Raw genomic sequence first — 12657 nt, forward strand, 5'->3', positions numbered from 1 at the left:
GGTGCTTCCTGATCTCCTTTAGGGATGTGTGGGTCAAACCTCGAGTGTGTGGTGGTGAGTGAGGTCAGAAGGAGAGTGGAAGGGGCGAGGGGTGTGGGGAGAAGAGACAGGAACGTTCTAAGAAATGCTGTGTCAGTGGGACGTTTGAGTCCTTATGAGTTCCACACACACACGCTGATAGTTTGGCTGGGTATCATTCTCAGTTGAATGCCAAGTTCCCTGGAATGTCACCCCACGGTTGCCTAGTGCCCCATGCTTCCTTCTTAGAGGTCCACTGCCTTCGGATCCTCCTTTCTTTTCCGGTGTCTTGGTTTTGCTTGGAGACCTTTGGGGATCTTCTCCTTCTCCGTGGTGTTCTGAAATTTCACGGTGGTGTACAAGAGGCACACGTCTCCTGGTTCATTGCTCTGAATGCTGGCTTGCTTTTTCAGTCGGCGTGCTTGAGTCTTTCAGCTTGAGAATGGAGGCTTTCTTCAATGTCTGGTGGTTCTTGGTTGATTCCCAGTAGAAACAGTAGCATACGACCGGTGAGGCCCAAGTGGACTCACTTCAGGTTCAGTGTTGGGACTGGGCACTTTACAAGGTCTACCAGTCTGTTTCTGGAAGGTCCATTGCATCTTTTGATAAACAGGCACACTTTTTTTAATGTCCCTTAGAGCAGTTAGGAGGAAGGCAAGAAACGAAGGCTGGAGTGTCAGGCCTGCTCTGAGCTCGGATGGAAAAGGGTGTAGCCTGGTTGGGATGGGACTTGGTGGTTAGGGTTTGTGCCGGTCCCTCCCCGTATTTGCAGTACCGCTGTTTTTCACTCCCACCTGCTCTCTGATGGACCTGGTGGTGTCTCTGCGCTCTGAAACGTTCTTCACTGGTGCCATGTGGACTCTTTGTGCTGTTTGTCGTTCTCGTCACCCTCCACGGATCTCCAAGGCTGTGGGTTCTGCTGCTGCCTGTTGTGCCCTCTGTCCGGTGACTTGCTCTCTTCTGTTATTTGTGGGCTTTCTCCTCTCCTTTCACCGAGAGAACAATCTTGTTCTCTACATGATTATGGGTTTCTACCTTATTTCATTCCCATTATTTTGTGAGGCATTTGGAAAGGGAAACAGAGAGGCATGTGGTCAGTCCAGCAATTTTTTTCCCCAGCTGGATACAATAATTTGAGAAGCACCACAACACGCCTTTCCTGTTTTCTGAAAACAAGAAAACTAACCAGTGACTTTCTTAAGGGTACTTGGAAATTGTTTTGGAAGCATTGACGTTTCTACACCTTTGTCAGGTGGATCGAGAGCCCTACTGGGATTTCTGCACAGGCTTCTCATTGCCAGATGTCTGTTACTTCTGATAGAGTCAGGTTCTGGTCCATTTAAAACATCGCCATCAACAAAAGTATGAAAGCACTTGGAATGGATCTTTAGGCGTCCCACTGGCAGCCTTTCATGCTGAGGTTGGAGGAGAAGTCTGCTCACGCTCTGCCCCTGGGATCTGTGATCAGGTGGGCTCGCCAAAAAAAATGTCTTCTCTATTTATGTGGAGAGAGTGAGCGGGAAAGGGGCAGAGAGAAGGGGAGAGAGAGAATCCCAATCTGAGCTGTCAGCACAGAGCTCGACGCGGGGCTCAAACTCATGAACCATAAGATCATGACCCGAGTCGAGATCAAGAGTCAGACGCTTTAACCGACTGAGCCGCCCATGCATCCCACCAAAAAAGTGTCTTTTGAAGTGAGTGAAAGATAATAAGACAACACATCCACGTTGTATTTGACTTAAATCACGTGTTTGAGTTAAATCATGCGAATGATCATGCCTCCGCTAATCTTTGGTTGTCGGCCAAGGTCTCCCAGTGAGGGTTACCTAGGAGGAGTCCGCAGTTGTCTTTTTTGCCCAAACTGCATCCAGAGTCTTCAGTTTGGGCGTCTTTAGAAACGGACTGAAAACCAAAAGGAGCTTGTAAAGCAGTCCGAGGGCAGAAGTGTATAATGTCTTGTAGTCCTTTATAGCTTAGTCTCCCACATCCCGTCCCCCCGTTTTTTTTCCAAAGCCGCCTTCGTTTTCCTAGAAGGAATTCTTTCTGCCCTCCTTGTTCCGCAGAAATGTTATGAATTTAGACAACATTTAATTATACAATTTAATATTCTGATAGGTATAACGGGTGCGAACAGGTTCGGGAGCGGATGTGGTTGAGTCCTGGCGAGGGTGTGCGTCACTTCGTGGAGCAGAAGTGGGGAGTGTGGTCTCACCGTGATTGCTCGGTGCATTTTTCAGGGGCCTTGAGGACCTCCCTTAACCAGAATAGTTGCTTGAGTAGACGTTGGTTAAGAGACTTCTGCTGCACTAATCCTGCTCTGAAGCAGATTCAGTTTCCCACCATAGGGAGTGGAAATGAAGGATATTCTGTCTTTCCCTGAGCATGAGCCCAAAGTTGATGGCTCCTGGAGGCCCTTTCTGGGGCTGGCTTTGTCAGCCCCCTTCCAGGTGGCTGTCATCATTCCCCCCACGTCCTGACTTGATTTTTTTACAGAGCACACACCGAGTTGCTGGTCTAAGTCTTTGTCAAAGCAGAAGTCTAAGGTCCCCCAGCCGATTCAACAGACCACCAGATGGAAAAGCCTTTAATGGACTCTCTTGGACGCACTCCTTTTAAAATTCATCTCCGAGGAGAAGTGAAGGTTAATTTGTCAGAGGTAATTTACGGCCTGAATTTCCAGGGGAGGTAAAGTTTCCCTGAAGGCATCTCTTTATGGAAGGGATCCGGCTGTAGAAAGAGACTCTGGGCTTGAGCCACTGGGTAAATTGTGGGATTGTGGCCCTGGGTAAATCACAGCATTGTCAACACAGCCGGGTTTACCGCCGGGTTGGGCACACTCTGTCACTTTGGGGGGGGGGGGTGCATGCATCTGCCCGGGTTCAAATGCACCCAGACGCCCGTGGGACTGCCCCGGAGAGGCCATGTTGCACTCTGGGCCCCCATTGGTGGGATCTCAGCGCTCTTGCCCAAGGGCAAGAGGGTGGACAAGGGGTGTGTGGACCAGACGTGCAAGCGGGGGGTGGGGGGCAGGTGACAGCGTGGAGAGAGTAAACCCCACCCTTATAAGCTCCTTCACCCAAAGGAGGGAACCCAACCCACAGGGCCCAAAAGTCCTCCCCGCGGGGGACAAGCCCCAGCTCCCAGCGGTCAGAATCCGAGGAGAGGGTGATGGCAGTGGTGGTATGAAAGAGTCGAGTCTCTGTGAACGTGAAGAATCCCGGAGGCGCCGTACTCGGGGTCTCCTCCGGTCCTGCCGAGTCAGGGGGACACCGGGCCTGTGCCCTGCGTGGGTCTTTAGCTTTATGCCAAGTGCACCAAGGCGCCTTTTGCTTTTCTCGGCGCGAACAGGCCCACGGTGTGCGGGTCCCCCTCTGTACCCCAGCGCGTGTTGCTACGTTGGCCGTGAGCCGGGCCTTCCCTATTGATACCGAGGCGCTGCTGCGGAAGTTGTTATTCCGCACATTCGTCTTATTTCCAGCCCGGCCTCCCGGGTCACACGGTAGAACGCACGCCCTGTGTTCTGGCAGCGGACGGCGTTGCCCTCCTGGGCATGAGGGCCACGCTGACCGCGCTGTCCGCAGAGCACGCCAGCCACAAGTGGGCGTTGGGAAATACTGAGGTGGGAGGAGAGTTGACCTAGTAGCCACCTGACAGAAATCGGCGCTGACAGAAATAGAGTTGATTCTGGCCACGCGGTGAACGTTGCCAGCTCCCTCCTCCAGGCCCAGCGCGGGGCGGGCGTTGCACGTTTGGGAAGTCTTGGGGATTGCTGACCTCTGTCGAGGGAGAACAGCCGCCTCCCTTGGGTGGTGTTGTGGTTCCTAATTAAAAGGACCAGGTGGATGGGGCCCAGTCGGTTGAGCGTCCGACTTCGGCTCAGGCCACGATCTCGCGGTTCGTGAGCTCGAGCCCCGCATCGGGCCTCGTGCTGGCGGCTCGGAGCCTGGAGCCGGCTTTGGATTCTTAGTCTCCCTCTCTCTCCACCCCACCCCTGCTTGTGCTCTGTCTCTGTCTTTCAAAAATGAATGAACATAAAAGGACAAGGTGGATCAAGGGGTGGACTGCCGACCAGCGGCTGTACCTGCAAAGCGTTTACACGAGGGACCTGGGTCAGAAAACTTTCCACGTGCCATGGTCTCGACTATAGCAAAGGTGAGGGATCTCTTTTATGCTGGCTGTTTCCCAGAAAGAGAAGGAAAAAAAGAAAAAAGAAACAGAAATAAAGGATGTAAACTTCTTTATTTAGAATTTATGGAGAGAATGAGATTCCTCTCCAGATCTGTTCTGGTTATCGATTGTTGTGTAATGAAACACTCCACCAGTTACAGGCTGAAATGATCACGTGTTAAATACCGCCCTTCTCTGGGTTCGCAAGTTTCCCACGTGGGGCTCTCGTAAGCCTGGGGTCTTCTAGGGCCGCTGTCTCATCTGAAGGCTCATCCAGGCTGTTTGTCCAAGAAGATGCACTGACGTGGTAGGTGGTTGATGCTGATTGTTGGCTTGGAACTAAGGGGTTTCTTGACTGAGAACTCGTACGTGGCCTCTCTGTGTGGCTTGGCCTTCTCACAGAATGGCGGCTGGATTCCAGAAGGGCTTTCCGGAGAGTAAGTGTTCTAAGGGCAGGGAGTTGAACCTGGCCAGATACAGGCTTTATTCAGATGGCACCAGGTCACTTCCTCTATATTCTGTGGGTCAAAGGCATCCCAGGGCCCACCCTGATTCTGGAGGGTAGAGAAATGGACCCCGCTTCTTGGTGGGGAGTGTCAAGGTCACCTTGCAGAAGAACATGTAGAACAGAGATACTGTTGCAGCCTCCCTTGGAAAATATAGCCCGTCACAAGATTTTAAAGTCTAAATTGGAATTCAAATCCCTTTGAAATAGGCTCGTACACATTTGTATGTTGCAGCCCGTGAACAGACGCTTGGAACCTGCAGGCTGGTTCATTCATTCAGCACACATTTGTTTACCGGGTGCTGTTGGACGCATCCTGGCCCCTAAACGACGAGGTGGAAGGAAGTAGTAAAACACACAGACAGTGTTTTAGATGGAGACAGACACACAGTGGTATGTATATCGGACAGCTGCTCTCCACACGGGGGGAGGCCCAGTGTGGACGCAGAGAAGGTGAGACTCACAGACAGAGTGGGAGCTGATGTGGGCTGCACTCTGGCCGTACCTTCTCGCTTGGAGAAGGTAGTGTACTCTTGGCCTCTGGGCTGTGCTAGGTCAACCAAGAGTTTCTGTGCTCAGCAGAGTCAGTCCCTAAACCTGGATTGTGCCTCTCCCCAGAAGGCGCCACTTTAAAGAGTAATTCAACTGAGCTATATTTATAGAACGATACTATTTATGATGTTGGCATTAACGATTCTTTGTGGTTGTATTTTTATTTAATGTGAGCTCTGCTAATAGCATTCCAGAAATTAAAGGATGCTCGTGTCTAGAGTTTCCTTGCTCCTGTGAGTGTCCTTAGAATAAATATTTTCCCCCAGGTATATAAAAGTATTATACACACTTGCTCAGACTCTCCTTAAAATCAGTTCCAAATCTGTGGCTTAGGGCCATTTGCAGGCTGCATAAAATAATGCAGTCCAGATTTGTTGAAATATGAAGGGTTTTTTTCCCCCTTTGGAAATCTGTACTTTCAGCATTCAGCATGTTATTCAACCTTAAAAAAATCACTTTTGATCTTGAGTTGCTTTTAACATCACAAGCAGAGATTGGTGTGTGTAACCACGACCGAAAGCAGGATTCAGAACAGTCCCAGTGGCCCCCAGAACGTCCTTGTGGCACCCCTTTATAGCTCCGATCCCCATCGCCCATAAGTCTTGGCAACCACCGATCATTTCTCTGTCCTGTATTCTTGTTTTCTCAAGAATGTCATGTTGTGGAGTCATAACGGCTTTGACCTTCTGAGTTGGCATAAACGTTTCTGATTCACCCATCTGGTTCCAGCTCTCGATAGTTCATCCCATTTTTGTTCCTTTTTCTTCGTGCTTGATCATTCAGGTTCTCCAGTAGGAATTTCCTTCTGCACAAAGTGCTTCCTTTAGCAGATCTTTTCCTGCTGGGCTGCTGACAGTGGGATCCAGGAGTTTGCCTTCATTTGAAATTGAAAATCCTTCATTTGGTAAGGGTGCTTCTTTTGCTTGCTGGGTATAGAATTCTGGGTTGATAGTTTGTTTCTCAGAGAACTTTAATAGTTGGTTTTTCACTCTTCTGACCTCCATTATTTTTAATGAGAAATTGGCAGCCATAAAAATAGTTTTTCCTCTATAAATACTTTGTTTTTCTCTGATTGCTTTAAAGATCATTTTGCTTTGTCCTTATCTTTAGTTTGTTTTTTTTTTTTTTTCTCCAGCAGTTTGATTATTACCTGTTCAGGTGTAGATTTCTTTGCGTTTATCTTTTTAAGGATTCATTGAGGTCTTTATTTTGTGGCTTTATATATATTTTTGCCCCTTTTAGGAGAGTCTTAGCTATTACTTCTTTTTTTCTCTCTCTCTTTTTAAAAGTAAGTTCTGGGGGCGCCTGGGTGGCTCAGTCGGTTAAGCGGCCGACTTCAGCTCAGGTCACGATCTCGCGGTCCGTGAGTTCAAGCCCCGCGTCAGGCTCTGTGCTGACAGCTCAGAGCCTGGAGCCTGTTTCGGATTCTGTGTCTCCCTCTCTCTGACCCTCCCCCATTCATGCTCTGTCTCTCTCTGTCTCAAAAATAAATAAATGTTAAAAAAAAAATTTTTTTTAAAGTAAGTTCTGTGCCCAACCTGGGCCTTGGACACATGATCCTGAGATCGAGTTACATGTTGAGGCAGCCAGGAGCCCCTTAGCTATGATTTCTTTACCCCTTTTTCCTCTTTTTCTGAGACGCTGATGGTACAAATGTCAGATCACTTAATTTTGTCCCACAGATCTGTGAGGATCTCTTCATTTCTTTTTCCAATCTTTCTGTTCAGGTTTTGTAATTTTTATTGACACCTGCCATCTCCATACTGGTTTCATTCTCATGCAACAGGTTTTTCTTCTGTTTATTGTGTTTTCATTCTAAAATTTCCTTTTTTTTTCTTTTTTATATTTTCAGTTTCTTTGCTGAACTGTTTCTTACTTTTGTTGTTTTCCAAAGTGTGTATCCTTACTTGTTGGAGTGGTTTTTTTTTTTTTTTTGGCAGTTACAGATAATTCCGACACCTATGTCTTCTTGCTCTTTATGTCTGTTGCTTGCTTGAGATTTTCCTGGTTTTCTGTAGGTTGAGTAACTTTGGATTGTATCAGGGAGATTTGAGGTGTTCTATTTGGCTGTGGGACCCAGAATGTTGTTTTGGTCCTTGTGGGGAATGTTGGTGTCGTGTGAGCACAGTTGGTTCATTTGGGTTCACCTGCAAGGTCCCAACTGCTTCCTGTATTTGTGGATCAATGTCAATTCTGTGTTCAAAGCCTTTGTAGTGCTAGTCAGGTGTGCCCCCCACAGCACCTCACCGTGGCTGTCAGGACCTGGGTGGTATTCTGTTGTTCAGTTCTTCTTTTTTTTGTTTTGTATATTTTTAAAAAAGTTTATTTTAAAAAGAGAGCTAGTGCAGGAAGGGGCAGAGAGAGGGAGGCACAGAATCCGAAGCGGGCTCCAGGCTCTGAGCTGTCAGCACAGAGCCCGATGCGGGGCTCGAACCCACGGACCGTGAGATCGTGACCTGAGCCGAAGTCGGACGCTCAACCGACGGAGCCACCCAGGCGCCCCTGTTGTTCAGTTATTCTAAGCATCTCTTTGGGGTCGGACTCCCCCCCCACTACAGCTCGTGGGGGACCTTGGTTATAAACAACATTAAGGGAATACTTTTCTGAGTTTCATCCTCCCTGTGATCTCTATACTTTCTGGTTCCCAGGGGCTCCCATTTTCAGTCCCCTGGCACAAAATTGGGTTTTAGCTACCTTTACTGCTGCTTGCTCTCGTGGACCATACCCATGGTTAGAGGACAGAAAGAGACAAAGACAGCAGGTCTGATCCCCTCCTGGGGCCCCAGCCCCTCTAACTGCAGAGATAGGCTCTCCTCAGAGGGTCAAGTTCCCGCAGCCACCTGTTGCCGACTTCAAGACCACCTTCACGGCATCCCATGGGGCTGGGGTGTAAGAGAATGAAGAAAAGGGAAAAAGTGAAAAATAAGTGGGGGTGCTTCCTGTGTTCTATACTTCTCTCGATTCTCCGCAAACCGATCCGGAAGGCTTTTCACGGTGCTCACTCTCCTGTGCGGGTGCCCACGTGTGTTTCGGGCTGTGTCGGGAGGGCCTGCAGAATAGAAGCCCCAGGCAACTGGTCCCTGTATTCGTTCCCTGGGAGACACGGTCAGAGTGTGATTAGCCCCATCCTGCCCAGGACCCAGCCCTCAAGGTGTTGAGATCATCCTAGAAAATGTGCAGATCTCATGTTCTGTTGTGTCTTCAAACACGATAGCACCAACCCCACTTGAGAAGGATTTGTGGGTCTCAGGTTGTACGGAGACCCTCTCCCGTTTCTTTTCTCCAAGCAAAAGCATCTCCACGAAGTAGTTAATTCCTTTCCTTCATCACTCCTGCCCCGTAGAACTTCGGGGGATGATGGAGATGTTCCACGTCGGCGTGTGGGAGCCGTCAGCCTCCCGCGGCCCCTCAGCCCTGGAAGTGTGGCTGGTGGGACCAAGTAACTGAATCTGGAAACTAACTTCTTTCATTGTAATTAATTGAAACGTCCGCAGCCCCTTCTGTGTGGCCGCGTCCCTGCCGTATGTATGTTGCGGCTCCGAAGCACGCAGCTGGCGAGCTTGGACTTGGGTCAAAGGAAAGAACATCTCTACTTCTGCCTTTGCCAGTTCACACGACAGCGTTTTCACTGTGCCTCAGACCGACTGCACAGTTGTAACACAACACCCAGCAGAGTGTTTTGATTTAGGTAATTCAGGAAGTGGCTGTTTTTTCAACCTGTGTTGCTAAATTTGGGTAGTGGCCCGTGTTCCAGGCGTCTGCTGTGGAACGGCTTAAAGAAAACATCTTCCAGATTTCATCTGGTGGGGGTTGGGGGGAGGCGTGGTGGCTCTTGAACATCTCTGGGCACTCTGATTTTTAGAAATCGCCGTCGGGAGGTTGACCTGGCCCCCAGTGGAACTGACATTTTTCACTGTGCCCCCCACCCCGTGCCCTTGTCTGATTTTCTAAGGAACGGTGAAGGACTCCTCTGCAAACGGGCATTTCTTTCTTGCTCAGAACGAGATCTTTACTGATCGCTTTTGGTCACTTCGTGTGCCTGTTTAAATGAAATGACCCTGCCACCGTCCCTGGGAAGCTGGCGTTTTGATATCTTTGTTCCACATAAAGAGGAGTAACGTTCACGTGGTGAAAATCAGGTGAAATTACAAAAAAACCCCAAAACAACAACTGGTCTCCCAGTTGGGTCCTTTGAGTCTGTGCCTCTGTAGTCTGGTGGCTGTTTTCCTCAGTGGAGGTGTCACTCACACAGAGAGGTGACACCCTAAGTCGGAGGAAGAACCTGGTGGTTGGAGGTGTATCAACGACCCATTTACGTCGAGTGACGGGCTTAAGGACCGAGAGTGCCTTCATGTGGTTTTTCCCTTTGTTGTCCCTTGAAAGGGCTGCTGGAGATCTTTTAAGCTTTTTATTGCCATATAGAATTACCGTATTTGAAAACTATACTGAAAAAAACCTTTCAGCCTTAGCTCGTACTTTGGGGATTTGGAGATCACAGACAACTCAGTTGACGACTTCGCTGCTGGTGGGGGGCGGGGGGGGGGGAGTATTTTGCCGAGCGCAGAAATTCCTGGCTGCGGTCATTCCAATTTCCCTTTTGAGGAAGGCTGTCTGTTGGCTAATGGGATGCAAAATGCCTTTTTCGTGAACCACTGCCCTCCCCTTCAGAGGGGACGGGAGGAGGGTGTGCAGTGTCAGCAGAAAGGAAACATATGGCCCATTTCAGTTTACCAAGATCTGATTTACCTCTTTGTGCTCGGTTATGGTGAAAATGATTGCCTTTTATTTTTATTTATTGATTTATTTTTTAATGTGTATTTATTTATTTTGAGACAGAGAGAGAGAGAGAGAGAGAGAGAGCACACGGGAGAGAAGCAGAGAAAGAGGGAGAGAGAGAGAATCCCAAACAGGCTCCATGCTGTCAACACAGAGCCTGATGTGGGGCTCGATCCCACCACCCTGAGATCATGCCCTGAGCCGAAATCAAGAGTGAGCCACCCAGGCGCCCCACGAGCTGCCTTTTAAATAAGTTGCCTAAAACGAGCACATTCTGAAAACTATCCTGGCGTCACCGGCTCCTCTGGCGTGCCCTCACGGAAACTGTAGATTCTTGGACTCGTTTGGAAGGATACACTGTGCAAGTGACCGCCCCGGAAAGGGGCCCTCGCAAGTCCTGTGACTTGTGCTGTCCCTACTGGGCGCCTTCCACACGTTTTGATCTACGGCGGCGTTTCCCTGCAGATTCTAGCACCAGGATCGTAGCATCGCTGAGGTATAATTACTGGAACAGTCCCCTCCTGCCGTGTGTGTGTGTGTGTGTGTGTGTGTGCGCGCGCGCGCGCGCGTGTTGGGAATGCTTCCTTATTTCTGTGCCCTTTGTCCTCCGGAGGTCCGCGGCCCCTGTGCTCGGCTTCCAGGGCGGATGGGGGCCCAGGGCGGGTTTGTGGACTCAGAGCGAAACGTAGGTTTTCTCCGTTGCAGGAACCAGCTCTCGTCCTGGCCAAGCCCAGTGACGAGCGTCAGAAACTGAAGGACCGCTTTCTCATGGTGGGGGCGGGGGTCTGGTAGTCTGGCACATGCGTTGGGGCTTTTTGGGTTGAGTTTCTTATTTATTGTTATTGTTTATTTATCTGAGGAGGAGGGGTAGTATTTTTAGAGAGGGAGCGTGAATGGGGGAGGGGCAGAGGGAGAGAGACTCTTAAGCAAACCCCACACTCAGCCCGGAGCCCGATGTGGGGCTCGATCCCACAACCTAGGGATCTGTGCGTGAAGTCAGGAGTTGGACGCTCAACCTGCTGACCACCCTGGTGCCCCATCGGGCTGCGTTTAAATTCTGGGGCACACAGGTGTGTAGAGGAAAAGGAAGTGCGTCCGCACGCGAGCGTAAAGATGGGAACCTCGCGTGTTCCCAGTGAGCCCAAATGGAGCCCACCTCCACCTTTCCTGGAAACCACCTTCTCTTCTGCTTTCTTTCTGCTTCCTTGCTTTTGTTCTAGGTTTTATATCACCTCCGCCTGCTCCCTGTCTTGTTGCCGGCATCTCCAATTTAGTCATTCTTACCGATACGCTTTTATTGAGATATAATTCACTTACAATTGCAGCTGACCATAGAGGGTATAAAATGCAGCGACTTTGAGGGTACCCACAGAGCTGTGGGGCCCGGGGCCCCACACCCATGACCTCAGCTAAACCTCCTCACCTCCCAGAGGACCCACCTGTAAATACGATCCCCCTGAGGGTTCCACGTAGGAGTTCTGGGGGACACAATCACGTAGTCCGTAATGGCCTTCTTGACATATGTCGGAAACAAATCCTTCATCAAATATATCGCTTGCAAGTTTTTCTCCCATTTTGTGGGAGTCTTTTTGCTTTCTTGATGATGTCCGTTGAAGCACAAAAGTTTTCCATATCGATGAACCCCGGTTCCTGTGTTTTGTGTTGCTCTTTCTTTGGGTGCCACATCTTCGGGACCACTGTCTAACCAAAGGTCACAAAGATTTACACCTGTGCTCTCTTCTAAGCCTTTTATAGTTTTAGCTCCGGTGTTGAAGTCTGTGGTCGATTTCGCGTTAATCTTTTTCTGGATCTGGTGTGGAAGGGGTTCATCTTCATTTTTTGGCGTGTGAATGTCCGGATGTCTCAACACCAGCTGAATTGTCCCAGCAGCCTCGGCAAAGATCAGCGGACCATAAATGCGATGGCTCATTGCTGGCCTTCGAATTCTGTGCTGTTGATCTGTATGTCCATCCTGTGTCATTGCCACGCTGTCTCAGTCACTGGGGAAGTGTGAGGCCTCCAGCCTTGTGTTTCAGGATTGTTCTGGCTACTCTGGGTCGCTTGCGTTTCCGTATGGACAACTTCTGCAGGAAAATCAGTTGGGATGTTTGTGGGGATTGGGGAGCGTTGCCATCTTAACTGTGTTGAACCTTCCAGTCCACGAGCGTGGGATGTTCTTCTGTTTACTTAGATCTTCTTAATTTCTTCCAGCAACGTTTTGAAGTTTTGCACTTTTGGGGGGGGAATGACTTTAACGCTAAGCAGTTTGTTCTCTTTGAGACTATTACAAACGGAATTGTTTTCTAGATTTCATTTTCAGGCCGTTCACGGCTAGTGCATGGAAATACGGTTTGCATTTTGTATTTATGTTCTGTGTATTGATTATCAACACGCTCACTGGTGGCTTCAGTACCCCCCTCCCCCTCTTCTTCCTGACTCCTGTGTTCCTGACAAGGCCCCTCCATTCGTCCGGAGGGAAGGGGACCACCCTGGCTGGGATTCGACTTTTTTTCAAGGAAGGGCCCTGCCTCCCGCGGGAACCCCACCGCCCCCCCTCTTGCGGGAAGGCCAGTGGGTTTGACTCGGCCCTTTCCCTCAGAGGTTGAAGGCCTCCAAATGCTGGCCAGGGGTTCACTTTT

The 12657-nt window shown here is 49.6% G+C and overlaps 1 protein-coding gene across 4 annotated transcripts in view; it reads left to right on the plus strand.

Moving 5' to 3' along the window:
- Window positions 1-12657, plus strand: part of ROR2 (receptor tyrosine kinase like orphan receptor 2) — a 196011-nt gene that overhangs the window by 65988 nt on the left and 117366 nt on the right. Inside the window, exon 1 of one of the 4 annotated variants that reach the window (XM_047831490.1) lies at window positions 2597-2674. The exons of the other annotated variants lie outside the window; for them this stretch is intronic. The gene's annotated coding sequence lies outside the window, so the exon portion shown is untranslated. Of the gene's footprint in view, window positions 1-2596; window positions 2675-12657 lie in introns of those variants that run through there. 4 annotated transcript variants of the gene reach the window in all.

The sequence above is a fragment of the Prionailurus viverrinus genome, chromosome D4 (assembly GCF_022837055.1).
Source record: "Prionailurus viverrinus isolate Anna chromosome D4, UM_Priviv_1.0, whole genome shotgun sequence".
NCBI lineage: Eukaryota > Metazoa > Chordata > Mammalia > Carnivora > Felidae > Prionailurus > Prionailurus viverrinus.